The 17044-nt window shown below is 44.0% G+C and overlaps 1 protein-coding gene across 3 annotated transcripts in view; it reads left to right on the top strand.

The window, feature by feature from the left end:
- LOC139755549 (tyrosine aminotransferase-like) overlaps positions 1-17044 on the top strand; it is a 95542-nt gene that overhangs the window by 14899 nt on the left and 63599 nt on the right. The window lies entirely within an intron of this gene.

The following is a 17044-nucleotide window of genomic DNA, read 5'->3' as shown; positions in this document are numbered from 1 at the left end:
AAATCCTCCCCTCTCGGTTTTTTTTTTTTTTTTTTTTTTTTTTTTTTTTTTTTTTCAATTTTCCAAAAGAAGGAACAGAGAATTGGGCCAGGTGAGGGTATTCCCTCAAAGGCCCAGTCCTCTGTTCTTGACGCTACCTCGCTGGTGCGGGAAATGGCGAATAGTTTGAAAGAAAGAAAAGAAATATATATATATATTCCTATGATTCCACGGGAAAAATGAAACACGAAAAGTTCCCAAGTGCACTTTCGTGTAATAATCACATCATCAGGGGAGACACAAGAGAGGAATATAACAGTCAGTTGATATACATCGAAGAGACGAAGCTAGGACGCCATTTGGTAAATATGTGATTGTCCAAAACATACCAAAACATATCAACTGACTGTTATATTCCTCTCTTGTGTCTCCCCTGATGATGTGATTATTACACGAAAGTGCACTTAGGAAGTTTTCGTGTTTCATTTTCCCCGTGGACTCATAGGAATATCTTGATCACGCGAAAAATTGTGATCCTTTCCATATATATATATATATATATATATATATATATATATATATATATATATATATATATATATATATATATATATATATGACTCATGGTGAGGTGCCTGAGGATTGGCGGAATGCTTGCATAGTGCCATTGTACAAAGGCAAAGGGGATAAGAGTGAGTGCTCAAATTACAGAGGTATAAGTTTGTTGAGTATTCCTGGTAAATTATATGGGAGGGTATTGATTGAGAGGGTGAAGGCATGTACAGAGCATCAGATTGGGGAAGAGCAGTGTGGTTTCAGAAGTGGTAGAGGATGTGTGGATCAGGTGTTTGCTTTGAAGAATGTATGTGAGAAATACTTAGAAAAGCAAATGGATTTGTATGTAGCATTTATGGATCTGGAGAAGGCATATGATAGAGTTGATAGAGATGCTCTGTGGAAGGTATTAAGAATATATGGTGTGGGAGGAAAGTTGTTAGAAGCAGTGAAAAGTTTTTATCGAGGATGTAAGGCATGTGTACGTGTAGGAAGAGAGGAAAGTGATTGGTTCTCAGTGAATGTAGGTTTGCGGCAGGGGTGTGTGATGTCTCCATGGTTGTTTAATTTGTTTATGGATGGGGTTGTTAGGGAGGTAAATGCAAGAGTTTTGGAAAGAGGGGCAAGTATGAAGTCTGTTGGGGATGAGAGAGCTTGGGAAGTGAGTCAGTTGTTGTTCGCTGATGATACAGCGCTGGTGGCGGATTCATGTGAGAAACTGCAGAAGCTGGTGACGGAGTTTGGTAAAGTGTGTGGAAGAAGAAAGTTAAGAGTAAATGTCAATAAGAGCAAGGTTATTAGGTACAGTAGGGTTGAGGGTCAAGTCAATTGGGAGGTGAGTTTGAATGGTGAGAGGCTGGAGGAAGTGAAGTGTTTTAGATATCTGGGAGTGGATCTGTCAGCGGATGGAACCATGGAAGCGGAAGTGGATCATAGGGTGGGGGAGGGGGCGAAAATTTTGGGAGCCTTGAAAAATGTGTGGAAGTCGAGAACATTATCCCGGAAAGCAAAAATGGGTATGTTTGAAGGAATAGTAGTTCCAACAATGTTGTATGGTTGCGAGGCGTGGGCTATGGATAGAGTTGTGCGTAGGAGGATGGATGTGCTGGAAATGAGATGTTTGAGGACAATGTGTGGTGTGAGGTGGTTTGATCGAGTAAGTAACGTAAGGGTAAGAGAGATGTGTGGAAATAAAAAGAGCGTGGTTGAGAGAGCAGAAGAGGGTGTTTTGAAGTGGTTTGGGCACATGGAGAGAATGAGTGAGGAAAGATTGACCAAGAGGATATATGTGTCGGAGGTGGAGGGAACGAGGAGAAGAGGGAGACCAAATTGGAGGTGGAAAGATGGAGTGAAAAGGATTTTGTGTGATCGGGGCCTGAACATGCAGGAGGGTGAAAGGAGGGCAAGGAATAGAGTGAATTGGAGCGATGTGGTATACAGGGGTTGACGTGCTGTCAGTGGATTGAATCAAGGCATGTGAAGCGTCTGGGGTAAACCATGGAAAGCTGTGTAGGTATGTATATTTGCGTGTGTGGACGTGTGTATGTACATGTGTATGGGGGGGGTTGGGCCATTTTTTTCGTCTGTTTCCTTGCGCTACCTCGCAAACGCGGGAGACAGCGACAAAGTATAAAAAAAAAAAAAAAAAAAAAAAAAAAATATATATATATATATATATATATATATATATATATTTTTTTTTTTTTTTTTTCCAAAAAGAAGGAACAGAGAAGGGGGCCAGGTGAGGATATTCCCTCAAAGGCCCAGTCCTCTGTTCTTAACGCTACCTCGCTAACGCGGTCAATGGCGAATAGTTTGAAAGAAAAGATATAAAGCGTTAATGAGATAATTAGCCCCTCAGTTGCCCGTCCCGTCTCAACTAACATAAATAAAAATAAAAAAAAAAAACCAGTCACTTCAAGACCGTTTAAAACCACTGGGACTAATTATGGGTTTTGAGTCATGAACCAGACATACTCAGATTAGCGTCGCCGATCAAGGCAGTCTTTTAGGTGGGCTGGTGGCTGGGTACTTGGCATCACCTGGACCATCCGGGACAGTAAGAGCTCCTCACCTTGTCCACACTTCCGCTCCACAACATCAAACTTTTTCTCTCTTCCTTTTATATATATATATATATATATATATATATATATATATATATATATATATATATATATATATATATATATATATATATATATATTCTTTTTCTTTTTCTTTCAAACTATTCGCCATTTTTCCGCATTAGCAAGGTAGCGTTAAGAACAGAGGACTGGGCCTCTGAGGAAATATCCTCACCTGGCCCCCTTCTCTATTCCTTCTCTTGGAAAGTTAAAAAAAAAAAAAAAACAAGAGGGGAGGATTTCCAGCCCCTTCACTCCCTCCCCTTTTAGTCGCCTTCTACGACACGCAGGGAATACGTGGGAAGTATTCTTTCTCCCCTATCCCCAGGGATAATATATATATATATATATATATATATATATATATATATATATATATATATATATATATATATATATATATATATATATACATATATATATTTGTGGTCTTAAATCTGGCCTTCCCTCTGCAGAACACCATCGGTCTGCTTCCTCCCCCTGCCTGATCTCCTCTACTCAAAATATCCGAGGCTGTTTCTCCTCTGCGCTATCAGACCTCCATCTGTAATCTACATGGTCGCTTCTACTCCTAAGGAGAACTTCGTGCCGATTGTAGAACGAACAAGTACCTATCAGATGCCTTGAGGGTGTTGAATCTCCTTGATGTGAAGCCAAACGGTTTTAAATTTCTCTCCCGATCATGTCCTTGCTTTTGTGTTTCTATCACATATTTCCCCTCGATCTATGAACAGGTCTTCGACGACTTGACTTCCTACCAAGAAACACTGCTCCATCACAAGAACCGATTAAGCTTTACCCGTGATGATCCCAGTGGAGACGAGGTCCCTCCCTCTCTCCTTCTCTCCCTCCCTCTTTCGTATGCCGTCCTTAATGATCTCGACACAAATGACTAAACACGCAACAAAAGTTCCATGACCCCTCACGACCACACTTTCTCACGTTAAGTCTCCGAATCCTTCCAGTATTGATACTCTATTTCTGTACCCTATGCTGTGCTCTATCCACACTCTTATATCTCGCACGCTCACCCTCTGCTCCCACCGATGCCTCAATTCTGGCTGCTCTGGGAGGGCTCAGCACGGCTCCTTGACTGACTCTCCCTGGGATGGGTACTCGGGTACTTCGACTGGCCGAGATGCCTGTAAGGTGGGCTGATGGTATAAGCCAAAGTTATCTTGACCAGGATGGAGTCCCGTATCCCTTCTTCTACCAGTTTTCTTTTTTTTTTCTTTCTCTCTCTCGTCAATCATGTCTTGATCGCTTGTTTCCTGATGCCTGTCACATCAGAGGGAGGGGATAGTGGGTTATAAACCTCTTTCTTTTCCCCATAAACCAACTCTGCGTTCATTTCTGCTCGGAATAAATGCAGTACAGGTTCTTCATAAAGCACACCTTCAAAAAAGAAAAAAAAATAAACTATGCTGATATGACTTCTTCGTCCACTCACAGTATCTTCTGGTCCAAACACATCTTTTGATAACATAGTAGCTCCGCCTCTCCTCCTCTCTTTCGACCTGATCAGTCAGTCTGTAGTCAACTCCCCAGCTGATAAAGCTGCTCCTTTTATCGTACCTCCTTCTCCTCGACTTCCAAGCTAGGACGCCATTTGGTAAACATGTTTACCAAATGGCGTCCTAGCTTCGTCTCTTAGATGTATATCAACTGACTGTTATATTTCTCTCTTGTGTCTCCCCTGATGATGTGATTATTACACGAAAGTGCACCTGGGAACTTTTCGTGTTTCATTTTCCCCGTGGACTCATAGGAACATATATGTATATATATATATATATATATATATATATATATATATATATATATATATATATATATATATATATATATCCTAGCCCTTATAAGGCAGGTACCCTCGTTATCGACCAACCCATGGAGGTGGATGAACAGCTGGGTTGACTATGGACCGACTGCCGAGACCAGGATTGGAACCTATGTGCTCGACCATGAGCTGGCAGCCCGTGAATGCGTCACGGTCAGGAACGCTAACCGCTACACCACGGAAGTATGGCCATATTTAAGAGCCAAGATCTTTCTTCCAGAATGCGGGCCCATTTGCTATTCGCCTCCGCTGTGTCCACACTTATATGAGACTCTCTCCTTAAGTCTCGTGTACACAGCAGGGTCCCGTTACTCGACGAGGCACATGGCAGGCATTGAATCCAACGCTGGGGCTGCATCTACCAAGAACCCGACTCACGACTGACACTCAACAGTCCCGACTCACCCTTGGCTGCAACCATCGAAAGACACCACCACCACCACAACCCCACCGCGATACACTGCACACGTCTTCACAACACCCACGATGCACTTGACGGATCCTAAGCCTTGGACGGTCAAATGTGTCACAAAAACATGGACGCCTACCCTTGTGACCCTGTGGTGGAAGGGGGGGGGGGTGGGTTAGTGTTGCTGCGGAGGGGTTAGTGTGGCGGGGGAAGGTGGGTGTTGTGTGGCTAGGGAAGGGTGGAGGTTGGTATCGTGGCGGGGAGGTGAGGCTCCCTGTGCAGTTGAATCATTCTTGGCCCAGTGACAGTAAGTGTTAGCGTCGTCAAGACTACACAGCCAATGTATAGTGAACTGAGGCTATGACTATAATCCCTGCACAGTTTACGAGGTTGTCACCCATGTCGTCCTGCTGGTTAGGTTAGCTCTGTGTGTAAGAGAGTTGTCTGCATCATTGTTGACGGCTTCTCGTGTCTTGGCATAAGAACATTTATTTCAGGATAACCTATATCCATGTGAAGGTGCAGCATCATGCTCTGTTTACCTGCGTCAAGCGAGACACACACACACACACACACACACACACACACACACACACCTGTCATGGGTTAGTGTGTGTGTGTGTGTGTGTGTGTGTGTGTGTGTGTGTGTGTGTGTGTGTGTGTGTGTGTGTACATACACAGGGGGAAAGACATGATACATGGTACATATACAGAAAGTTTAGAGACGAGGTAACACGAGTGTAAAACTCTCTCCCCGTAACACACAAATAACAATGACAAATAGTAACCACACACATCTACCCATCTAATAACCACACACGTCTAACCATCTAATAACCACACACGTCTACCCATCTAATAACCACACACGTCTACCCATCTAATAACCACACACATCTACTCATCTAATAATCACACACATCTACTCATCTAATAACCACACACATCTACCCATCTAATAATCACACACATCTACCCATCTAATAACCACACACGTCTACCCATCTAATAACCACACACGTCTACCCATCTAATAACCACACACATCTACCCATCTAATAACCACACACGTCTACCCATCTAATAACCACACACATCTACCCATCTAATAACCACACACATCTAACCACCTAAGTGATTAATCTTTCGACTTGCACCACGGTTAGTGTGGCACAAGTTACGCAACACATACAGCACGTCAACTGTTGTCTGTCCGTCTGTGTCTGTCATCATTCAAGGTCAACTTTCAAGGTCTTGTGGCTTAATGACCCCATGACCTTTTTGACCAGCCGAAAGATAACGAATGCTCGTATGTGAGGAAAGACGTGTCTTTACCGTCAACTACTCCTGTCTCTGGACAGCTGGACGTCACCTACTCCTGTCTCTGGACAGACAGACTCACAGGCAGCATGCGACGGGTTGGAAAAATTTCGTCTCCTCAAGCATTCCCTCCTTCACCTTACCAAAGACAATTTCACCATGATCTTATACGGTCCGTACCTCCAACTTGTGTTCCCCAACCAGTCACTAGACCATCCAATACTCGGCAAGAGCTGCGTCACATGGTTATTGTGTGGTCGTTAAGAAATAAAGGGTGGGCCATTTTGATAACTGTTTCTTCCCCCACACGTCGAGGCTTTGGAACGCTCTACCTTTTAATGTCTTTCCCAATAACTATGACCTGTCATATTTTAAATGAAGGGTTTTCCACTTCCTCCAAAATTCGTAAATACTTTAATACTTTCCCTTCTCTCTTCTTTTTCCCTTTCATAATTCTTCCTATATTTCAATTACTGTTCGGTCTTGATGTGGATTTCTGTCCGTGACTGGAGCCTTCAACGTAAAAAAAAAAAAAAAAATTATGGTATTCAAGAAGTGATTTCAACGCACCAACTATGGATGAAAATCCTGCTCTCTCTCTCTCTCTCTCTCTCTCTCTCTCTCTCTCTCTCTCTCTCTCTCTCTCTCTCTCTCTCACACACACATCAGATCAAGTGCCAAGACAACCTTTGTCCACCTCCACACACGGCTGAGCGTGTCAGTGACCAGCATCCTCACGGCCTATTGCTACAAGTTCAGGTGTTTGAGGAGGAGGCACAGATGGTTTCTAAGTGAGGGGAGTTGCACTGGGTCGCGACGCCGCCGTCTGGGTGACCTTAACGTAGCTTCGACCAAACGCCTGGCACTGTCTTAACTGCTAACCCATACACCATGACGGGACGACGACCCTTGAGCACCAAGGTACGACGCATGGGTATGAGGATCTGGCCTCTGACCTGAACCTTTAAGGTTCAGATCAAAAGCCCACACAATCATACCCAAGGGTCGTGTTCAAGTGGTCGTCCCCAGGTCAAAAGCCCACACAATCATACCCAAGGGTCGTGTTCAAGGGGTCGTCCTAGGTCAAAAGCCCACACTATCATACCCAAGAGTCGTGACGTCGTGTTCGAGGGGGTCGTCTCCCCCCGTCGTAGTTAATAATTCGTCGTAACTGGTATCAAGACCCATGCCCAAAGGATTGCGTCGTCGTGCTCACAGATCGACCTCCCCCCTCTTGCTCAAGAGGTTTTAAACAAGCCCAACCACTACGATGGTGTCTCACTCCATTCCCAGGACCAGACAATATGGGTACACTATACTCGAGACGACTGAGCTGGCGCAAGGTTCTTGGTGCTCGCGCCGTGATACCACTTCACTCTGGTTAGCAAGTGAATGACGCCCATCGCGGTATATTGAGGCTAGTGCAATGTTCGCTATTACACTGTGTCAGGCGACAGTGCTAGCAGGACAACAGTGTCCCAGACGACAGTGCTAGCAGGACAACAGTGTCTCAGGCGACAGTGCTAGCAGGACAACAGTGTCCCAGACGACAGTGCTAGCAGGACAACAGTGTCCCAGACGACAGTGCTAGCAGGACAACAGTGTCCCAGACGACAGTGCTAGCAGGACAGCAGTGTCCCAGACGATAGTGCTAGCAGGACAGCAGTGTCCCAGACGAGACAGTGCTAGTAGGACAACAGTGCCTCAGACGACAATGCTAGTATGACGACAGTGCCTCTGACGACAGTGCTAGCAAGGCAACAGTACCTCAAACGACAGTACTAGTCAAACGACAGTGCCGCTGAGGACAATGTTATTCAACCGAAAGTACCTGGAAGTCCAGTTACCGAACCTCGTGTCCAAAGACGTTGTATAAAGGTCACCCATGATCACCCACACCCTACCGTACAGAAAGACAATGTCATCTTTTTCAGCGACGTTGTATAAGAAGTAGATTACTTTATTCACTCGTGCGAGGACGGCGGTCTGTTACGCTTCCTGGCGTCGACGAGAAGGCCATCCCGTGCACACGGGTGTATGTGTTTGTGTGGCACGCAGTCTTATGGCAAAATAATGATTATGAAAAATTTCACCTTCGCTCTGATACAGTGGACGTGAATTGAGGACATGTGTGCGAGTGAGTTCAGACGGTGCACGTAAATGATCAGCCCAGATGAACTGGAGGTGGAAGGAGTGATAATTGCTAGACGGAACAGAGAGAGGAGGATTGAACCATCTGAAGACTGAGGAAAGTTTAGTGATCCAGCAAAGTGTTTACTGGATAGGGAAAACACTTCGTTTGGGGTCGGATTAAAAGGCCAGTTATCTACCCAAGAGTCGTACTCACGGGTCGTAAGCGTCATGCTTATGGGTCGTACCGTCGCGTTCGTGGGGCGTGGTTAGCCAGCGTCGAGGTCAAGGTATGAGGAATGACGCGGCCGGTGAGGTAGACACATGTGTTAACCAAGTGCCACGGTGGTGGAGACGGGCACCGCCCGAGCGAACACGACAGTATATCAACTGTAGAGGACATTACGCAGCAACACATGGAACCTGTCTTGTCGTCAGGTCTCCTTGAAGGTCGCGAGTTCCATAATGGGAATGAGACGTCTGTTTCTTTCTTTTTTTTCCCTTTTTTTTCATTTTTGTCTGGATGTACAGGACATGTGGTGTTCAACCAGGGTTGCGCGAGCCATCTGTGCGTGGATGTTGAAGGACATGGTGATGAGGATTCCTTAGTGTCCAAGAACTGGGGGTTCTTCAGGATGTCTTCAGACTCGCCATGAAGTAGGCCCACGGGTGTATCGATTTCTTAGCGAAGAATGATGGATGGCATGTTTGGAACAGGAGAGAGTCAATGCCATACGTAGAATTATACAGAGTGTAGCTCTATCGCCGAGGAATATGTGAAAAGCCAGGGGTTCTCAGATAATCCCTGAGGGTTATTCTATATGAAAAATCACTGACGGATGATGAATGAACCATTACTAAGATCTTGTTTTCTCAGTCTGTACGGAATGTTTCATATGTACGAACGGTTTCCAATTTATGTTCATGGATTCTTGCAAGAGGCCCAGAAGTAAAGCAAGACCTTCTCGTTTTATTGGTCCTCCATCCGTATACAATCGTTCGATCTGCTCAATGTTGTTCCATCAGTTGTTGCCTGTAATATTTTGGTTTCCGGCGAATCGCTGACTCCTGCAAAATCTTAAGTACGAAGGTACTAGCCAAGAGCAGAATGGCACGACGGTACGAACCCTAAGCAAGACGGTAGGAACCTTGAGCGCGACGGTGCGATCCTTGAGCACGACGGTACGAATCCTAAGCAAGACGGTATGATCCTTGAGCACCATGGTAAACGCATACACATACACAGAAAATGAGCCCATACTCTCACTCGACGAACAGTCTAATATACACAGACAAACACACACACACACACACCGGTACGACGCGTGGGTATATTGGCCTGGCATTAAACCATCGTGTTCAAAAAGTTAAGACTACAAATTTTGAGCCTTAGTAACATACCATTAAATCAAGAATTCAGTTAGGTGATGGAAGACTGGAAACGGGACTACAGGCAGTGACCTGTCATGCCCTGGCACAAGGGATGGTCAGTGTGCTGTACTTGTGTTTATAGAGCCAACCTGCCAGGCAAGACTGCCCGACACTCGTCTGCCAAGACTCGTATTCCTCATGTGACAACGTGGACGTCTCTACAACCACTCCTCTCTTCCACTCCCCGATTCACGCCTCACTTCCTTATTGTACTAAGCCTCCTCCACATCACAACCAGCTCCCGTCTCCTCACCCATCCGTCCACATCCAACACCTCGCCACAGACACCTTCTCATCTCACCCCACAAGCCCACAACTACAATTCCCTCCCCCTCTTCAAAAACACCTCACGAACTTCCAGCCACAAGCACTCTCTTCCCACTCCGGCAACAACCATCTATATGACCATATACCTCCCTCTCTCCCTGTATCCCCGCCAAAGACAAACCCTCCCCCTTCTTTCTCCCTCGGGCAGACCCAGGGACGCCCTCGGCTTTAGTAATACATGACAAAGAATTTCTTCCTATCATACCTAAGCTTTCTTTTCTATTATTTACAATGACTCGTCGTACTAAGCCAAACCCATTTATTACAATTTCAAAATTACCTGAACACGGTTTTGAGACCCGGAGATGCCTTGCAAAGGTGCTTAAAGAATTCCGTGGGACAAACACCTCTCAGCCTGTCCACACTGGAAAGAGATGGAGGTTCACTTTATTATGCGTCGCCAGTAGACTGAGAAATATCAAGGCCATGTCTGGGCGGCTTGGGGCGCCGGCCGAGGCAGGCGCTCAACCCCACACGAGAGATGTGTGTATAAGATTCACCAGCTGAGACTGTCGGACTGGGGCATCGCTGGCCACAAAGTCACATGCACGTCATCAAAAGACGTGAACTCCACTGTGTGTGTATGTGTGTGTGTGTGTGTGTGTGTGTGTAATATCTCGAAGAATCATAGAGGGACAAGTGTAACCCACAACAGGTTTGCCGTATCGTACTCACAGCTTCGAACGGGTTCAGGGTTCAGTGAGTTCCAAAGCCGTGTTAGCACTGTACCTCGTATATCATGCGATCAGTATCCTTTATTCAAGTAACTTAAACACACACACACACACACACACACACACACACACATTATATATATGTATATATATATATATATATATATATATATATATATATATATATATATATATATATATATATATATATATATATATATATTTTTTTTTTTTTTTTTTTTTTTCATACTATTCGCTATTTCCCGCGATAGCGAGGTAGCGTTAAGAACAGAGGACTGGGCCTTTGAGGGAATATCCTCACCTGGCCCTCTTCTCTGTTCCTTCTTTTGGAAAGAAAAAAAAAAAAAAAAAAAAAAAAAAAAAAGAGAGGGGAGGATTTCCAGCCCCCCGCTCCCTTCCCTTTTAGTCGCCTTCTACGACACGCAGGGAATACGTGGGAAGTATTCTTTCTCCCCTATCCCCAGGGAATATATATATATATATATATATATATATATATATATATATATATATATATATATATATATATATATATATATATACATATATATATATAGATAGATAGATAGATATATAGACAGATTTAGATATGACGATCACACTTGTCAGTGATTATGGTATGAAGGTTAAATCGCATTTCAGTAGGAATTTGTATAATTTTATCTAACATGTAATTTTTCTATAAATGTAGCACGACACGTTTCGTGGAAACAATCCACCTCATCAGTTGCCAGTACTTAACAAAGTTATTTTAATCCCAACCTTCACCCTTGGTTCCCGCCCAACAACACCAATCATTCTAGGCCAAGCACTGTCTGCTTTGTCCGGTCATAACCCTTGTAAGGGAGAGTGATTAAGGAGTGTCAGGTGGCGGGGGCTGACCTGAGTAGCTGGGTGTGTCATGAACAACTTATCTTTTTTTTTTTCGTGTTTTGTCAATTCCCTGATAATGATTTCATCAATACTAGGATGGGCTTTAAAACTGCCTGGGGACAAATTAAAGTTCTTAGTACTGGCAATTAAGACAGATTCAATGACGTAGCGTGTGGAGACGACATAAATATCCGGACGACTTGTACTGATCTTATAACTTAAGCGTTTGTAGGAATGAAGTGACTTTTAAGTGGCTTAAATGTTACGAGGAAAGTTCCGACAAGGAATCTTATTTCAGACAACTCTTAAGGAGGACCCAGAGGGAGGCGATGGCACGGCATGGATGAGGGTTCGCAGGTCGGAGGGCAAGGCACCTATACATTTGCTGATGCAGTACCTGACAGTGGCTAGATGTTCTTAAAGCTTTATGAGGTGTGTTCCACACAAGTCCTTAGTGGCAGGAGGGGTAAGACTGACATTATCATTATGGTATTCGAAACCAGAGAAAGGGGATTGCATTCCAAGGCTTCTGAACTGCCAGAGAAGTATTGATGACTTAATGCGACATGTTTACTGGGAGTACATATTCTGATTATGTAAAGGAAGAAAAAAAAAAACATGGTACCTTTTAAAGACGTGTCCACGTTACATGAGGAGGCGGACAGTCATTGGACCGAGTTAAGGGCGTTCTCATAACTGAAGGCGATCGTTGCTTGCATTCACTGAGGCATTGAGAGGTGCTACGGTACCACACACAGCAACCGAACACTGTGGTTCGCTAGGTGACTGAAGTAACCTTCCAACGGATACCGAGTCAGCGATCCTCGAGGTGAGCATACGAGGAGGGAGTCACAAACATGGGAAGACAAGGGTATTCCCAAATGTCTCGTCAGAATAACGGGGAAACTGGATAACAGGAAAACTGATTGAGCACACGAACATCACCGTGAGGAAACAGTAAAGTGTGAACTGTTTTATTGCTCTTGCGTCAATAACCTGTTACGTATGTAACAGAATCAGACTAATGCAATGGGAATATATATATATATATATATATATATATATATATATATATATATATATATATATATATATATATATATACATATATGTTGGAAAGGATCACAATTTTGCGCGTGATCAAGATATTTCTATGTGTCCACGGGAAAAATGAAACACGAAAAGTTCCCAAGTGCACTTTCGTGTAATAATCACATCATCAGGGGAGACACAAGAAAGAAATATAACAGTCAGTTGATATACATCGAAGAGACGAAGCTAGGACGCCACTTGGTAAACAGGTGATTGTTTTGGACGATCACATGTTTACCAAATGGCGTCCTAGCTTCGTCTCTTTGTTGTATATCAACTGACTGTTATATTTCTTTCTTGTCTCTCCCCTGATGATGTGATTATTACACGAAAGTGCACTTGGGAACTTTTCGTGTTTCATTTTCCCCGTGGACTCATAGGAATATATACATATATAACAGGCGTTGAGGTCCTTAATCTGGCGGTGCTTAACGATTATTTCAGTGAACAGTTTGTCACATTCAAAATGGCCAAGTGACATATCTACATTATGATCAAATATGCCAGATATCAAAGATGATTCGATTACTTTTCTTTCACTGAAACAATTTGATTTGTCTATGGTCTTAGCTCCTTCCCAGTCGATATGGTGATCAAAGGCAGCTTCATGTTGAAATAAGCCGTTGCTCTGTTGGGCTATCGTAACACTATACTTATATTCTGGGTGCATCCTATGTGACCAGTGATGTCACATAGGAGTGCACATGACGCTGTCTACCATCACTAGACCAATTCTACTGAAACACAGAAAATGGAGGATTTCCAATTCGCGGGGGAACTACAAATTAGACGTTAATATACATCATTGCTTTTCTGATAGTGTAGAATACCTTTATACTGTTTCTGTTAAACTAACATTTACTAGTCGATATCATTAAGAGAGAAATTCTTATACTGTTTCTCATAATGGAATCTGTTATCTAAAATCTACACAAGGGAGCATTTCATCTCATAAGCGAGACTATGACCACATAAACCATGAACGTTAAATGTTCCATTGAGGCAATGGATCATCTGCATATAAACAAGAGGTCTACACAGACAAGTGCAGTGCCGAACCAGAAGACCAGTAAGATACTGTGTACGAATATCCTACGGTTTTGTTTAATACCTGAGGCTCCGTCTATAGACCAAAGTCCACAAGGAGACCTCAACTTAAACCTGAAATATGTAAGAGGTTAAAGAGGGAAAGGAATAAGAAGAGGAACGAAATTTATCAGGGGTTTTGGATGAAGTGGTCGTACTTGTTAGGAATAAAGAGTTCCAAAGCTTCGCGGTACAGGGGAAGAGACAGACGTCAATAACTGCCTAACCTTGAGCTGCTCACGGCCTCACAGTAATCATGTGATGCCCTGGTTTTGAGAAGCATGATGTGGTCCAGCTATTAACGGGGGCACACAATTACCCAGCCCTCTGGAGTAGAAACCAAAGTAATATCGATACAATGAGGGAAAGTGAACCATCGATACGGCGTATGGCAAGTGGGTCAAGTTACGAGGTCAGGATGGGAAAGTTGAAAAGTTAGATGGTTTTAGACTCTAAGTCTGTCCGGTAAGCTGGTAGAGCTGGAACCTCCACAGATGTGAAAGCCGCACTTCATCAGAGGACGCATCCAACGCTTTGCATGATCGTAGTCCCCACCGCTCAGAAGAAGAGAACTTAAAAGCAGGCTTATGTATCTTGAGGCTTCCGGGAAAGGTTAGATATTACAGTGATACCGGCAAGTATGTTTGTGTTGGGTGCTGTATTACATAGCCATCGAAAGGGATGAAAAAGAAAAAAAAAATTGTAAAGGATTGGAGAAACATAGCTATGGGTACAAATTAGGTCTTAGAGGCATTCACTGTAACCAAACTGTTACTGCCCCAGTGGTAAATCCTGTTCAAATCGGAGTTTGAGGAAGTGGTGGCGAGACAAGACGAGACGTGGATCGAGTAAGACAAGATAGAGAGGATTTGAAGGAAATAGACGAATGTAATGCCCGGTCGCCAGATAATATGAGCACCTCTGGTTATCGTTGATAAAAAAAAAAAAAGAGGAAGAGTGTAGGAGACAGAATGGAAGACTGATTAGCCAATTACGGAGACAGATTGGCTAAAAGGGCAGCTGGATTTGAGCGGGGAAGCTTGGAGATGAGAACCCAACGTCATACCCCGTCAAAAGCTTTTGATATATCAAGGTCGACCAAATTGGATTCTCCAAACTCTCTCAGATATGATGACCACAAATTAGTGCGATAGGAAAGGAATTGCTAATGGATCTTGCCTTGTGAAAGCCAAGCTGATGGTCCGTGAGATGACTTGAGATGCAAAAACATTTAAGGAAACGGTAGATGACAAGAGACCCAAAGACTTTGGAAACAGCAGAAGGCAAAGGTACAGGACAAAAAAAAAAAAAAAAAGAAAATAGATAAGAAATAGATACACAAGTAAATAAAGATATATAAAGAGAGGGGTCAGAACAGTTATCCATACTTGGGAGATGCTGGCACAGCTCGTCTTCAAGAAGTACGAAAAGATAATATGGCTTTTGAACATAAGCAACATTTCAGAAGAGAACATTTGTTTAGAACAAGGATGGATGACATCTAGTCCATACGCCCTGGGTGTGCGTCTAGGGAGGGACGTCCTTTTTGAACTATACGAAAAGAGATTACACAGGGAAAGACATGAGATAAGCAAGAGGAACATCCAGGGGGTGAGGGAAAGTTGGAGTCATCTAAGGGTTGGATTACAGGACAAAACAGAGGCAAACAGAATTGCCTTGTCAATGGGAAAGACAGATGTATAATACCGTCAGAATGGGAAGGTGAAGGATAGGAAGTACGAGAGTTGTTATCAGTGATGCTTTTGGCTAAAGGTAAGAAAGACCTGTCCTTAAAGGAAGAGGAGAGGTTGTGGCACTTCCTTTGGATGAAGGAACGCTTCACTTCACCTCACAGTTCACGCACTGGTAATCATTCTGGGCAAAGATGAAACATGAACATGAATGAGTCTCGCAATTCAGCCCAGTCAACATCGTGAGGGCGACAATATCTACATTTGGCAAGTGCTGCTGGAGGAAGAGGAGGAGGTGTGGCTGATATTTACACATTCACAAAAGTGTAGTCAGCTGAACCAATTTGGGGCGAGAGATTGTGTAGCACCAATACGAAGTTTGGAGGTGGAAAAAGAAATTCAGTTGACCCACAGATGTGACGAATGTCTGGAGTTTTGAGTGAAGTGGGAGAGCTTAATACCGAGGATGAGAAACATGGCTCAGTCTCTTCGAGCACGATAGTTCGACCCTTGTACACGACGGTACGAGCCTTGAACACGACGGTACGACCCTTGAACATGACGGTACGATCCCTGAACACGACGGTACGACCCTTGAACACGACGGTACGACCCTTGAACACGACGGTACGACCCTTGAACATGACGGCACGACCATTTAACACGACGCTACGACCCCTGACTAGTAAGACTGTACTCAAGAGGTTAATCTAAGACTCCAGCTTGCCAAGCAACGAGCCCCCCTCTCGAAAAGGACACGCGCACCAGAAACAACTTGCTCCCTCGCCTCTCACTAAATCATATTTGCTTGATTTATAGAGACTGGGAGAAGGATGCATCGGCTTCGCCCTTTGAGAGTACGAATTAAAGTTTGCCTGTCAGGGAATGAGAGGAGTCCCTCGTAAGACTCCTCCTCCACCTCGGCTGCTGGTGCAATAACGTGCCACTAGTGTCAAGTGATCCTCCAACAACTTTTCACCTTCGTGCTTGACGCCTCGCACAACTGGGAATGTTCATGACCGCGCTGAACGCGGGTATCACCGCTAAGACGGTGTCTCTCATGAGCTACGTCTTCCTAAGAACTGTCGCAAATGAGCTAAATGTCGCAAATGAGCAAATGACGCCCCAGCTTGAAGCTGGGGCGTCACACACACACACACACACACCAACACGGTTGAAGCTTGATAAAGACATACAGCAGACTGTCCGCTAATCCACGGAGCGTAACGGCTCAGTTACACGAAGTTGTTGATCTACGTCTGTGGTCACTGTAGTGATCACGAGGTATGATGAAACATGGCGTGGGAGATGCTCTGATGAGTATCTCTGAGAAGTCAAAACTCGTAATGTCTCAACAAGCAGGAAAAGTCAGCACACATTACAATTACTCGCAGTCACATATAAAGTAATGAATGTCAGCTGTTGCAACTGTTACAAGTGATAGCAACCAAGAGGCCAGAGTGCCGTAATTTTAGGAACGAAAATCCAGT

The sequence above is a fragment of the Panulirus ornatus genome, chromosome 19 (genome assembly GCF_036320965.1).
Source record: "Panulirus ornatus isolate Po-2019 chromosome 19, ASM3632096v1, whole genome shotgun sequence".
In the NCBI taxonomy this organism is placed as follows: domain Eukaryota; kingdom Metazoa; phylum Arthropoda; class Malacostraca; order Decapoda; family Palinuridae; genus Panulirus; species Panulirus ornatus.
This window is presented reverse-complemented; position numbering and strand designations above follow the sequence as displayed.